General features: G+C 36.7%; 1 protein-coding gene across 2 annotated transcripts in view; it reads left to right on the forward strand.

Annotated features, from left to right (window-relative positions):
* The first annotated feature begins 3,568 nt into the window (after nt 1-3,568).
* TFPI (tissue factor pathway inhibitor) overlaps nt 3,569-14,849 on the forward strand; it is a 77,632-nt gene continuing 66,351 nt past the window's right edge. The window contains exon 1 of one of the 2 annotated variants that reach the window (XM_043894637.1): nt 3,569-3,870. The gene's annotated coding sequence lies outside the window, so the exon portion shown is untranslated. The remainder of the gene's footprint in view (nt 3,871-14,849) is intronic. The other variant, XM_043894635.1, reaches the window with a different exon arrangement.

Genomic DNA, 14,849 nt, shown 5'->3' on the forward strand with positions numbered 1-14,849 from the left:
TAAGCTAAAATATCCTTGTTTAGCTCACAAGAAAACATCTTGAGCAGTCCACCTGTGAATGACTGAAGCAGGAAAAAGTTAACACAACCCCTCCAGAGGCTGATCAGAATCAGGAAATGTTTGACTTAACGCCCTTCCCTTTTAGTATAAAAGAAGCCTAAACTCTAATGCAGGAAAGATGTTTCTTTGTAATACGAGTCCCCCATCTTCTCAGTCTGCCAGATTTCTGAATAAGGTCACTATTTCTTGCCCCAAAAATTAACTTTTGATTTATCGCCTGTCCTGTGATATGAATTGGAGTTGGTAACAACCTCTTACCCAGAAGCCAAAGGAAAGAAGCCAGAAAATGTCAAGACACAAAGACACTCATGTCAGGAAGCATTTTACAGGAGGCTTCCTGTGTGCTGTTTCCTATCTCTCTTGAGCCCTCTGTTCCTTATCAGTCCATATAGGGTGAGAGGAGCAGGCAAGCCTCTCCCAGAAAGGAGATCAAAGAGGTGGGATGCTTGCATAGGATTTTCTTCATTAGCATTTTCATTTGGTGATAGGGATTGTTTACGACCCTCTTTTGATATGCATTGCCTTTTGGCCTTATGGCCTCTAGTGCTCCTTGCTTCCCTGGTAAACTTGTAAAGTCTGGCCTCTTGATCTTTATCTAAAGAAGCTACTGGTATATATACCCTTACAAAATGCTCCATCAGAGCTCTGGCCCCCGTGTCTTTCTTTCTTTCTCTTCCTCTCTTTTTCTTTATCTCTCTATTTCTGGCTGATTCCCTGGAGTGCAAAGGCCGGCCATGTAACCCAGGGAATATTAACCTCTTTCCTTCTTTCACTTTCTTATCATCAACTCCGGACCACCAGGTCCCGGTCCATTAAAGGACCAACAACTCAGAGATGGAAAAAAACAAGAAACTGATGAATTTTCTAATCAATTGGCTTCAGCCATCATGGCAAAGTAGATTCTTCCATCTTCTGAAATATCTAGTGATCTTAGTCTGATATGACCATAATTCCATTACAGAAATACTAGGGGTTAACTTCAGTAATAAAGACCTACAGCAGACCAAGGTAAGTGATGTCTTTAAATACTTACATACCATTTAAAATAATAATTATGATGTAAACAACATCAATAAACATGATAAACATCTACTGAAGGTTTGCTATGTTTGGAGCCCATGTCAACATCCATTTGATTGTCACGCGAGTGTATGCTCCTCAGTTCTTTGTCTCGTCACAACAAAAATTTGGAGTGACGGACATTAAAGCCCCTTGGCGGGTCACAGCTCTCAGAGGACGGACCATGTTATAGCTCTCAGGTCTCGAAGGGACTGTGTTATAGCTCTTAAATAAATCAGTGTTACAGCTCAGTGTTACAGCTCTATTTATTTAGATAATAGCAGGAAAATCCATCTTCGAGGCATGAGGGCACATAGATCCAAAGACGCGAAGAGAAGATCACCCCATTGCACGGGGGAGAGAGAGAGAGAGAAGAGCTTTGGCTCCTCTTTTTGTATGTTTCTCTGTCCCTGGGTCTGTCTTATGTAAATTGGGCCAGCCAGGAGTGTTGTTTGTTTTACCTGAGGTTCTCACTCCGGTCCTCGGACCTTCCTTTGTTCTATTTTTGTGGGCTTTCCCTTCCAGTTCTTTTAGCCACCGCCATTTCGGATCCTTTTCCCTATTCTAACTACCTAACATGATCATAGAAAAAGCAAGAGAATTCCAGAAAAACATCTACTTCTGCTTCATTGACTATGCTAAACCTTTTGACTGTGTGGATCACAACAAACGGGAAAATTATTCAAGAGATGGGAATACCAGACCCCCTTACCTGCCTCCTGAGACATCTGTATGCAAGTCAAGAAGCAACAGTTAGAACTGGACATTGAACAACAGACTGGTTCCACGTTGGGAAAGAAGTACATCAAGGCTGTATATTGTCACACTGCTTATTTAACTTATATGCAGAGTATGTAATGCAAAATGTCGGGCTGAATGAAGGACAAGCTGGAATCAAGATTGCCAGAAGAAATATCAATAACCTCACATATGTAGATGACACCACCCTTATGGCAGAAAGTGAAGAAGAACTAAAGAACCTCTTGATGAAAGTGAAAGAGGAGAGTGAAAAAGCTGGCTCAAAACTCAACATTCAAAAAACGAAGATCATGACATCCAGTCCCATCACTTCACAGCAGATAGACGGGGAAACAATGGAAACAGTGACAGCCTTTACTTTCTTGGGCTCCAAAATCACTGCAGATGGTGACTGACACCATGAAATTAAAAGACGCTTTCTCCTTGGGAGAAAAGCTATGACCGACTTAGCATATTAAAAAGCAGAAACATTACTATACCGACAAAGGTCTGCCTTGTCAAAGCTATGGTTTTTTCAGTAGTCATGTATGGATGCAAGAGTTGGACTATAAAGAAAGCTGAGTGCCAAAGAATTGATGCTTTTGAACTGTGGTGTTGGAGAAGACTCTTGAGAGTCCCTTGGACTGCAAGGAGATCCAACCAGTCCATCCTAAAGGAGATCAGTCCTGAATATTTACTGGAAGGACTGATGCTGACACAAAAGCTCCAATACTTTGGCCACCTGATGTGAACAACGGAGTCATTGGAAAAGTCCCTGATGCTGGGCAAGATTGAAGGCAAGAGGAGAAGGGGTGGATAGAGGATGAGATGGTTGGATGGCATCACCAACTTGTTGGACCTGAATTTGAGCAAGCTCTGGGAGTTGGTGATGGACAAGGAAGCCTGGCATGCTGCAGTCCATGGGGTTGTGAAGAGTTAGACATGTCTGAACAACTGAACTGAAGTCCTCTATATGTATACTTATAGGTATTTAATATATATGTATTAATCCATTTACTACTTATCAATCCTAGGAAATTTTATTGTTATTAAGGAAAAAGAAACTGAGGCACAGAGAGTTTAAATAATTAACTAAACTTGCAAAGTTAGTAAGTAGCTGAGGCAGGGTTTACAGCCTAGCAGTCTTTAACAATCAGTTTCCCAGTCATGGATGACTTTGTGACCCCATGGACTGTAGCCTGCCAGGCTCCTCTGTCCATGGAATTTTAAAGCTACAATACTGGAGTCAGGTTACCATTCCCTACTCCAAGGGATCTTCCTGACTCGGGGATCAAACCTGAGTTTCTTGTGTCCCTGCATTGGCAGGCAGATTCTTTACCTCTGTGCCACCTGGGAACCCCATCAGTCTACAACTGACAATACATTACATTGACTCTCTAATCAAAGGGAATTTCAGCAGCCCTCAGATTTTTTCATAAATATAATGACAATGTAGATGAAATAACTAGAAGAGAAATAAAGTGCCAAAAAGTCTCACTTTATTAAGTAATGATGTAATGACAAATATGTAAAATTTTAGAAATATATAGCACAAGAGGGAAAAAGTGTTTTTAAAACTAATTACAAAAAGAACCCTGGAGAGTAAAAGAAATAGTAATTTTGAAATCTAAGTGTCAGCTGATTCCTGTGTTTCCTCCATAATAGAAAAGGCTTTTGAATAGTTTGGTGAAATTAGCCTAAAAAGAGTTGCTGTGACCTAAACAGGAAGCCTGGCTGTTCCCAGCTGCGGGTGTTCTCTGAGGCTCTTCTTTGCTCCAATAGACGGGAGCGACTTTGGGCTGGATAAAAGTCAAATTCTTACCTCGTCCTTCCACTGCGAGCAGGATCAGATTGCATTTCTTTCATTATTCTCCACTCCCCAGTTTCTCCATCTGTTTAAAAGAAGAAGTAGAAAAGATAATTTCTCTCTTCGATGCATGGAAGGGAAAGCAAAATGACCTCAATTCTGCTTTGAAAAAATTTTTCTGAGAACTTTCTTCAGAGATTTTACTCGTGAGTACCTGGCAATATACTTTCTAGCCCATGGGAAATAACCTTTCTTTGTTTTTCCTGGAGGAAAAGCAGGGTGCTGAGAGGCAAAGACTTGTAGGAGAGGACCATTGTCTATAAGCCCACAATGAAAACAACCCTTCTCTGAAAATAAACTGATTGCAATGCAAAACTAAATTCTCAGCATTTTGCACTGAATTTTAAGCAAATATATCATTTGTTTTTAAGTTGGTGAGATGTACCCTTGTTTATAATTTTAAGCTTGGATTGGCAATTCTTTACTAATTGTGTTTTTATTGGAGTTTTCTGAAGATTTTTTTAACTCAAATATTATTTAGTAGCATATAAAGAAATACAATAAGACACTGACAGTCTTATGTTTAAAGAAAGTTCTTTTATTGCCATCAATTGGTGAAGTTTAACATAAGGTATAAACAGAATTTTTGTTGTCTGTTTCATTCCAGCATTAACTAATCTCAAAATATTAAAGAAATATTTTATAAGTCTCCAAAGACAAAAGCTCACATTCTAAGATAGTAAAATAAGAATAGATAGGATTGCACAATATAAAGTACAATTATGTAAATTAAAGCAATAGATTACATACCTAATATGATGTACTTTCATATTCTGGTTGCTTATAAAATGATATTAAACTTAGCTTCTGGTAGTAAAGGAAAGCACATAATATAGAAATACACCACCACAGAACTATAATGAAACAAAAAATTATTTATGTAAAATGCTTATTTGTATGAGTATTAATGAAAAATGAAAGCCAAGAGCAGTGCTGGGCAGGAAAAAAAAGAAAAGATAAGCAACAGCCACACTGTGACTCAGTGCTCTGGAAATTAGTCACAAAATGACTTTGTATGTCTGTGATAATGTAAATATACAGGGCAGAACCCAAGCAGGAAGCATGCAGCCCAAAGAGTCATAGTTTATGTGCAAAAGCATAATGTTTATACCAGAGGTTAAAAGTTGTGTCCAGTTTGAGATATTGCAGAGTTTTTTAACCTAGCCAAATCCCTTCATAAAACAGTTTTAGAATTCTTGTGTGTGTATATATATGTATTATATATATATGTATTATATATATATCATATATATACCAATATACATACCATATATATACCAATATATATATACCATTCCAGTGCATGATAATTTTAAGACATATAATCTATATTTTATCTAATCTTTAAACTGAAGGGCAAATAATATCTGAAAATGTGTTGGTGTGTGAAATTTTAATTAGGAGCATATGGGTTAATAAAATGATACAAAGTGTCCTTAGGCATCAACAGAGATGGAATACTCTTAATATGAATACAGATACTTAACTCTGTAGATCTAAAAATATAATTTATAGATCTAAGAGTAAAACTTTAAAATATATACTTTTAACAATTTGAACAGTTATATGGGGAAGCCAAATTTGTCTTATTCAGGTAACCATAAAGTCTTAATAGAGAGCTTTAATGATATGTCTACTATTAATAACTTGGTTCCTTTCTCTATTAGGTATGCTGATTTGTGCAAGTTTTGTTTTTTTGTTTTTAATGGTACAGTTTTATATCTTGAAGCTTTTGTTTTATCTCCAATGACTAGATCAAAACCCTGTTGGGAAATGTGGTCTTGTTCAAATGCATTATGCCATCAGCTGATGCTTGCTTGTTCATAATTCTAGGCTTTATTTTCTTATTGACTGTACATCAACTACTTTGCCTCGAATTTTCTAATATAAACAGTATTGCTAAATTTAAAAATAATCATCTTTGAAATGGAAAATTGTTTTGTAGCAAACTATAGTTTTCATAAAACAATTTACTTCTTCCTAGGAATTAATTACCTGATTTTAGTTATCTACACTATTCAAATTCAAAACATAATTGGACAGATGACAAATTACTAGAGGAAAAAATACCAAGATAAAAAGGCTTTATTAATTCCCAGAACACCTAGCAATCTAACCAAACAGTAGATGTACTATAGATTCTTTAGGAATGGTTGGTTTATTAAATTGAGTGTCACAAACTCTTGATACAGATTTCAACTGACATCTCTACTTAATAGAAGGAAAAAAATGAAAATAAGCATCGTTGCTTATTTTCAGGAAAGGAAGGTTTCCTGTTCAGGAAACAGGATAAAGTTTTCGAAAAAATCTTGTTTGTTGGTATAAGTTTAATAAATTCAATGATAATGTTGATTAAAAATTAGTTAATTTTATCAGTTTATCTTGCTAGTAGACCAGGTCTAAGAATTGTACTGCAGACCAACTCATCTTTTCTTAATAAAGGCTGTCTTCAGCCACCCTTTTGTTGTTTACCATCTAAAACATTTAACTCTGCTAATTAAAGTTGCAGAGTTGTCTTTTTAAAAACAAAAATACTTTTAAATGTATTATATTTTTATAGAAACATTCCAGTACTATAATGATTTCTGATTGTTACCATGTGCATTTGGACAAACCTGAATTCTAGACTTGAGGTGACTATTGAAGTCCTTATTTCTGCATATTAAATCTCACCAAAATGAAGAAAGAATGCAAGCTATTCCAGAGAGTGCTCTTTCTGCTAGACCACCTCTCCTGGGCCTCAGTGACCTTCAGTGAGTGCTTTCTTAGTGTGATGTATCATCTCTGGGAGCCCAATCCTCCTATCACTCTTCTCTCCCTGTCTTCACTTCTCCAAGAAGCAGATGCTTTGTAGAACCAGAACCTAGGATTCAGCTACCAATAGGCTTAGGGCAGCCTAGTCATTTCTACTTTTCTTCTTTTCAAAACCAATAAGAAAAGCATTGGATGCATGCCAAATCTGCTATATTCCTCTCTTCTGGCCTTCCTTTGGGATTCTATGTTCTTTCTTAGTTGGAACAACAAAATTTTTAAATTATTTTAAAAACAAAAGAGGTCCATGTTCCATAGTAGAAGTCCCAATGCTGCAATATTTCTATCCCAAGTTGTTCTATCTGGTAGACCACTGGTCCTGGGGAGAGAGTTCTCTCTAGACTGAATAAATATTGCATGTTATTTATTGGGTTATTTCAACATCAGGAATGTGAAACTACCATTAGTATAGCATGATATAATATATCATGATAATGCAGCATGATGGTGTTTTTCTTACCAAGCATAGACTACCATTGACCCCCTTCTGTACCACACCCTCCTTGCCACCACCACCCTGCTGCTAACCTCATTTTCTCTCTCCTACTCATGTTTCTCACCAACATCTATCCCATCCTTAAATCCTACAAAAACCCATTTTTAAGTATTACTTCATTCTTTACTTTGCAAGGCTTATAAATGGAATAAACAGCAGAAATTGGGTGAGTCTCCAGAATAGTGGTGTTTGTTGCAAAATATTGGTAATATTTTTAAAGTCCTTTTAGGCATAAACTTCAGAGTATCCCAGGAAATAAAGCAAAATGTTTATATTAAAATATCATATGGTGGCTCAGATGGTAAAGAATCCACCTGCAATGCAGGAGACCTGTGTTCAACCTCTGGGTCAGGAAGATCCCCTAGAGAAGGAAATGGCAACCCATTCTAGTGTTCTTGCCTGGAAAATCCCATGGACAGAGGAGACTGGCAGTCTATAGTCTATGGCGTCTCAAAGAGTCAGATACAACTGAGCAACTAACACTCTACTGACTCTTTTATGTGCAACTGATTTTAAATATACATGACTGTAAAATGAATGAATTTCTGATTCATGCTATAGGAATGAATTTGAAATCATTATACTAAGTGAGATAAGCCAGACATAAAAAAGAACAAATAATGTATAACTTTACTTACAAGGAATTTAATCTACAGTAGGCAAATTCATAGAAAAAAGAAGTAGAATAGAGGTTAACAGAGTCTGGAGGAAGGAATGAATGGTGAGTTATTACTTAATGGATACAGAGTTTCTGCTTGGGGTGATGACTGCAAAAACATATAGATGTAATTAGTGCCACAAAGTTGTACTCTTAAAAATACTTAAAATTGAAAAACAAGTACAAGAAAAATAATATTTTGGGTTTTTTTTTTCTGTGTTTCAATATACATAGTTTCTATCATTATGTCTTCAGATTTACTTGTCTTTTCTTCTATGTCCAATGTGTTTATAGTCCCTCCTAGTGCATTTTTCATCTCAAATATTGCTGTTTTTATCTGTGGAAATTCAGTTTGAGTCTCTATCTTCTTTCTGTATTTAACACACTCAATATTTTCTCTAGTTTCTTGAACATATCATGCAGCTAAAATTTTATCTTAAATATTGTCTGTTAATTCTATTTTCTGTGTCATTTTGAGGCTTCTCATTATATTTTACTGCTGCTTGCGTGCCTTGTAATTTTTATTTGAATGGCTAATATTGTGAATCTTATCTTCTTAAGTGCTGCATATGCTGTCTACCTAATAATAATATTGAGTTTTGTTTTGAGTTGTAGTTTAACTACTTGCAAACAATCTGGTTTTTTGTTATCTCACAGTCAAGCTTTGTTAGGCAGAGTCAGAGAAATGTTTACTCTATAGTTAATTTTCCCCCAGTGCTGAGGGAAAAAAAAAAAAACAAAAAAACCTTTCTGACTACTCAGTGCACCATGAATGGAGGTTTTTGAAGTTTAGGGACAAGAAATATTTGCAGCTTTATGTGTGTTTTGTTATTCCCCTTTAGCCCATTCAGGTGGTTCTTTACCCAAACTTAACTTATATTCTCTCTTGTGCAGTAATTGATATGAAGCTGAAGACTTGAGGCCATCTGAAGATTTCTGAGTCTCTCTTTCTGTATTGCTCTCTACTCTATTACTCTGCCATGAATACTCTAGCCACAGTGGCCCTTCCAGAGAATGTGCTTTCTCCTAAACTCAGGGAGACCACTGGGCAATTCCAGAGCCTCCTCTTCCTGTCTCTGAATGTAGAAATTCCCTTCAGTCAGTGTGCTGGAGCAGATGGGAATGTAGGGCTGAAATCTTGTTTCCCATCCTTATGGGATCACTGCCCTTCACTTACCAATATTTAATTAGCTCAAATATTATTTAATACATTTTGACTATTATTTTTTAAGGTGTTTCAGGTGGGAGAATGGAGAAGGCAATGGCACCCCACTCCAGTCCTCTTGCCTGGAAAACCCCATCGATGGAGGAGCCTGGTGGGCTGCAGTCCATGGGGTCGCTAGGAGTCGGACACGACTGAGTAACTTCACTTTCACTTTTCACTTTCATGCACTGGAGAAGGAAATGGCAACCCACTTCAGTATTCTTTCCTGGAGAATCCCAGGGACAGGGGAGCTTGGTGGGCAGCCATCTATGGGGTTGCACAGAGTCGGACATGACTGAAGCGACTTAGCAGCAGCAGAAGCAGCAGGTGGGAGAATAAATCCAATGTTAATCCATTATAGCTGGAAGTGGAAGAACAATTTTTCTTTAAACTTTTACTTTATATTGGCATATAGTTGATTTATAACGTTATGTTTAAGGTATACAACAAAGTGAATCAGTTATACATATTTCTATTCTTTTTCAGATTCTTATCCCATAAAGGTTATTAGAGAGTGTTGAGTAGAGTTCCTTGTGCTGTAGAGTAGGTTCTTGTTTATTATCTGTTTTCTATTTTATATATAGTAGTAAGTGAGTGTCCCTGTTCAGTCATGTCTGATTCTTTGCAACCCCATGGACTATAGTCCACCAGGCTTCTCTATCCATAGGATTTCCCAGGCAGGGATACTGTAGTGGGTTGCCATTTCCTCCTCCAGGGGATCTTCCCAACCCAGGGATCAAATCTGCATCTTCTGTGGCTCCTGCATTGGCAGGTAGATTCTTTACAATTTGAGCCACCTGGGAAGATATATAGTAGTGTGTATATGTTAATCCCAACCTCCTAATTTTCTCTCTCTCTCCAAACTTTCCCCTTTAGTAACCCCAAATTTGTTTTCTAAGTCTGTAAGTCTGTTTCTGTTTTGTAAATATGTTGTATCAGTTTTTTAGATTCCATATATAAGTGATATCATATGATATTTTTCTTTCTGTGACTTACTTCACTTAGCATGATAATCTCTAGGCCCATCCATGTTGCTGCAAATGGTAGCATTTCATTCTTTGTTATGACTAATATTGCATTATGTATGTGCACAACATCTTCTGTATCCATTCATCTGTCATGGGACATTTAGATTGCTTCCACATCCTGGCTATTGTAAATAGCACTGCAGTGAACACTGGACTGGATGTATCTTTTCATATTATAGTTTCTTCCAGATATATGCCCAGGAGTGGGGTTGCTGGATCATATGGTTGCTCTATTTTTAGTTTTCTAAGGAACCTCTATACTGATCTCCATAGTGGCTCTACCAATTTACATTCCCACAAGCACTGTAGGAGGTTTCCCCACCCTCTCCAGCATTTATTGTTTGTAGATTTTTTTTGATGGCCATTCTGACTGACATGAAGTCATACCTCATCATAGCTTTGATTTGTATTTCTCTAATAATTAATGTTGAGCATTTTTTCCTGTGCTTTTTGTCCATCTCCCTTAGAGAAATGTCTATTTATATTTTCTGATTAGGCTGTATATTTTTATGTTGAGCTCTTTTTTATGAGCTCTTTTTTATATGAGCTGCATGAGCCATTTGTATATTTTGAAGATCGATCCCTTCATGGTTATATCATTTGTATATATTTTCTCCCATTATGTGGGTTATCTTTCCATTTTGTTTAGTTTCTTTTGCTGTGCAGTGTAGAAGAGCTTTTTTTTTTTTAATTTAACGATACTCTAAAAAACTAAAATTGAACACAAATAGATGTATCTTAAGAGCATATAAACTGTAATTCATTGATTGTCCTGGATAAGGTAAATATTTTTTGCTTGCTATACCTCAGTAACTATGTTAAATGAGTAAATATATTTACATATTTATATAATGAATAAATTCACTATTTCTAAAAAATAATTATTTCATCTCAGATAAGCAGTTTATTTGTTACGATTTTCTGATAACAGTAGCTGTTTGGGTGGCTAATATTTTACTCTCTTATTTTAGATGACAAATTAATCCTACTAGCTTAAAACCAAATTGTCAAATTGTCACTTGCTCAACAAGCATTTCCAAAATTGAGTGCTGAGTGTTATTTACCTAGTTTTGTAATCAAGAGTTTTGTGATCAATTAAAGATTGGCTTTACTGATAGTTTCCTGTCACAATTTCTCACAATTATTTTTCCTCCCCTGATTCCTGGATATTTGTACGTATTGAAAGTTTGGAAAGATCACTGATGGCACAAATCAAAACTTTTCTCTTTTTATTAAAGGAAACTTAGTTTCAGGCATTACTTGCTTAATTATAAACAAATTGAGTTAAAAAGATAATCCCAAATGACAAACATTGCAAACAATGTATATTTAGCATTAGAATTTGTCTTTATAATTATGTAGCAGTGTGTACATTATTCAAGTTTCTGTGCATCTTACTGGTTTTGGGTCTCTTTTAACATAGTTACTCTGTCTATGAGGAAAGGAAACAGGTACACAATAAAGCAATCATTATGGCATGTACATCCAGGCACTAATGCAGGTTTATAAAAAATGAAGAGCTAAGCAATAAGCAATTTACCTTAGAAACACTCAAGCTCTCCTTTCAGCAGCAATATTTTTTTTTTTCAAGTTTCAGATTTTGTATGTTTTTCTCTTAAGGAATTGCTGAAGAATATGCCAGTGGAATAAAAGTGTTTAACTAGGGAGAATTTAAATTAGCCTCAATTCACATGGCCCTGGAGAAGGAAATGGGAACCCACTCCAGTATTCTTGCCTGGGGAAACCCCATGGATGGAGGGGCCTGGTAGACTACAGTCCATGATGAGAGAGTTCTTTTTTCTATTCGTGGTACACTCTGACTGAAACTCCTTTAAATCTATTTAAATGTATTAATTACAGCCCTAAAGAAAGTAAATTTTCCTTAGATACCAGTGTTTGCCCTGCCACTACTATGTCAACCTTGCTCTCCCACCCCCTCTTGCCTGCATTCCATATTACTATCTCCTTATTCAGAGTACAAAGAGATACAAGTGACCATCTATCCTTCTGAATGGAAGCCTCATCTGAAAAGACATGAGTGAATGAGCATTCACGGATGGTCCTCAAAAGTGTGTGAGAAAATACCTGAGCCGTGTGTGTATTTGTTCCCTAGAAAGGAATCAATAGTTTTCCTCAGATCCCTCAGGACCTTACACATAACCATGAAAATTCCATCTGAACATGATTAAATATTCAAGGAAACCAGTATATAGCATTAGGGTCAAAAAGAGTGTCAAGTAATAGTATATTCTGAAGAAGGCAAGATAAAGATTTCAAAGGCAGATAAACTTGACATAGGATGAATGAGTCTGGGGGAGAGATGCCTGAATTATCCTATGGATAAGAAACTTTTGAGAAAGGAGCTTTTTTGAAAAGCCTAGGAGGAGATTAAATTTAGAGTCTCACTTCAATCATTACCTTTGAATTAGTCGCTCAGTCGTGTCCAACTCTTTGTGATCCCATGGACTGCAGCACGCTGGGCTTCCCTGTCCAACACCAACTCCCAGAACTTGCTCAAATTCATGTCCATCAAGTTCGATCATCACCGGCATCCATCTACCCATCTCATCCTCTGTCGTCCCCTTCTCCTCCTGCCTTCAGTCTTTCCCAGGATCAGGGTCTTTTCAAATGAGTCAGTTCTTTGCATCAGGTGGCCAAAGTATTGAAGTTTCAACTTTAGTATCAGTCCTTCCAATGAAGATTCAGGATTGATCTCCTTTAGGAAGGACTGGTTTAATCTCCCTGCAGTCCAAGGGACTCTCAAGAGTCTTCTCCAACACCACAGTTCAAAAGCATCAGTTACAATTCAAAATTACACTTGAATAAGCAGTTTCAAATTTTTGCATCTTTCAAGCTGAGCATTAACTGTATACTTCTTTTAATGTTTTCTTTGACATGTACACTGCTGTGTTTGTGGCTGCACTGGGTCTTCATTGCTGCATGCAGACTTTGTCTCATTGAGGAGAGTGAGGGCTCTTCTCTAGTTGTGGTGCATGGGCTTCTCATTGCAGTGGCTTTTCTTTTAGTGGAGCACAGGCTTTAGTAGTTGCAGCACACTGATTCAGCAGTTTCAGCTTGCTGGCTCTCGGGCATGTGAGCTCTAGAGTAAAGGCTCAGTAGCTATGATGCTCAAGTTTAGATGCTCTGCAGCATATAAAATCTCTCCTGACCAGCACTGTGTCCTGTGCTGTGATTGAACCTGTGTCCCCAGCACTGGCAGAAGGATTCTTATCCACTACACCATCAGGAAAGTCCTAACTGTATACTTTTCATATATTAGATCTTTTGCAGGATAAAAAAAGTGTACAGTGTGATAAATTTTAGTCTTTTATAAATCAACCTAATTATTAGGATTGAAGATAATGTAGTACAAAATTAAAACTCTGGTCTTCATTGTAAGAAAATTACAGTCAGTGAAATTAACTAGCCTTCTAACAAGAACATGCAATCAGATTCCTGGTTATGTTTTGGTAGAATTTGGATAGGAGAAAATGGAATGGCAATTTAGAGAAACTAGCTGATTTTTATAAAAATATAAAATAATGAACATTCAATGTGAGGAACCAAGAGAAAAAAGAACACTTTACAGGATGCTATAAGTAAATAATGAAGTAGCACCAGTTTCCTTTCATTCTCTTGAATCCATAGTTCATTCTTTCATAGGTCTGACATTTCAGTCTGAATGGAAATGCTAAAGATCAATGTGTTAATGGTTCCTGGAAGAGTGTGACTCAGCTGCCTGGAGCCCCCCACTCCTTTACAATGATGATTCAGAAAGTTGAACTCAGGATGTCATCTTAACACATGGGTGTGGTCACCAACAGCTGCAATACCAGTCTTGAACTAAGCTCAGTTATGTTTCATTAGAGCACAATCAGAAATTCTCAGGTTTTTCACATTAAGATTTATTTCACTCACAATTGCACTCACTGAAGAGGGAGAGAATTGATCATTATTGGTTCAACATGTTTATTGTACTTAAGTATAAAACTTTAGCTAATATTTGGGATCATAACACTTTCATAGTCAGAAACAAAGTTACCTGATCATTTATCTGAAACTAAAATGTTATAAATATCTAGCCTCAGGTATATTAAGTGTAAATTTCACTTCTCTTTCCCTCAAGGAAGTGATAGTATGAGAATATTTTGTGGGAAATTCCCATACATGGACTAACATGTTGCTCTCCTTTTCTTATAATACAACTGATACTATCAAAAGCAGATAGTTGAGAAGTTTCCAATATATTTGTCTGAGCAGAGAAAATCTAGGACTGCAACTGACTTTAAGAGGAAATGAAGAAGCAGACTTGACTTTATTCATCTTTAAAATTTAAAAAAAGATGATATCAACTTGAATTATATGAGCTATGAATCAAGGTCTTAATTAAAACCCTGTTAGGAAGGTCTCAACTGTCTTTCTATGTCTTTCCAAAATACATATACCTCCTGCTTAAGATGTTACAGTTCAGTCGCTCAGTAGTGTCTGACTCTTTGCGACCGCATGAACTGCGGTACGCCAGGCTTCCCTGTCCATCAGCAACTCCCGGAGTCCACCCAAACCCATGTCCATTGAGTCGGTGACGCCATCCAACCATCTCATCCTCTGTCGTCCCTTTCTCCCCCTGCCTTCAATCTTTCCCAGCATCAAGGTCTTTTCCAATGAGTCAGTTCTTCACATCAGGTGGCCAAAGTATTGGGGTTTCAGCTTCAGCATCCATCCTTCTAATGAATACACTCAGCATCAATTAATAGACTAATTATGATTAATTATGTAATCAAGAGATTGATTGATTGATGGACATATAAGAGAAACAGTGGTCCTGAAATACCGTTTTCTTTTTTTTATTTTAAATTAATTTATTTATTTTAATTGGAGGCTAATTACTTCAAAACATTGTAGTAATTTTTGCCATACATTGACATAAA

The sequence above is a fragment of the Cervus elaphus genome, chromosome 33 (genome assembly GCF_910594005.1).
Source record: "Cervus elaphus chromosome 33, mCerEla1.1, whole genome shotgun sequence".
NCBI lineage: Eukaryota > Metazoa > Chordata > Mammalia > Artiodactyla > Cervidae > Cervus > Cervus elaphus.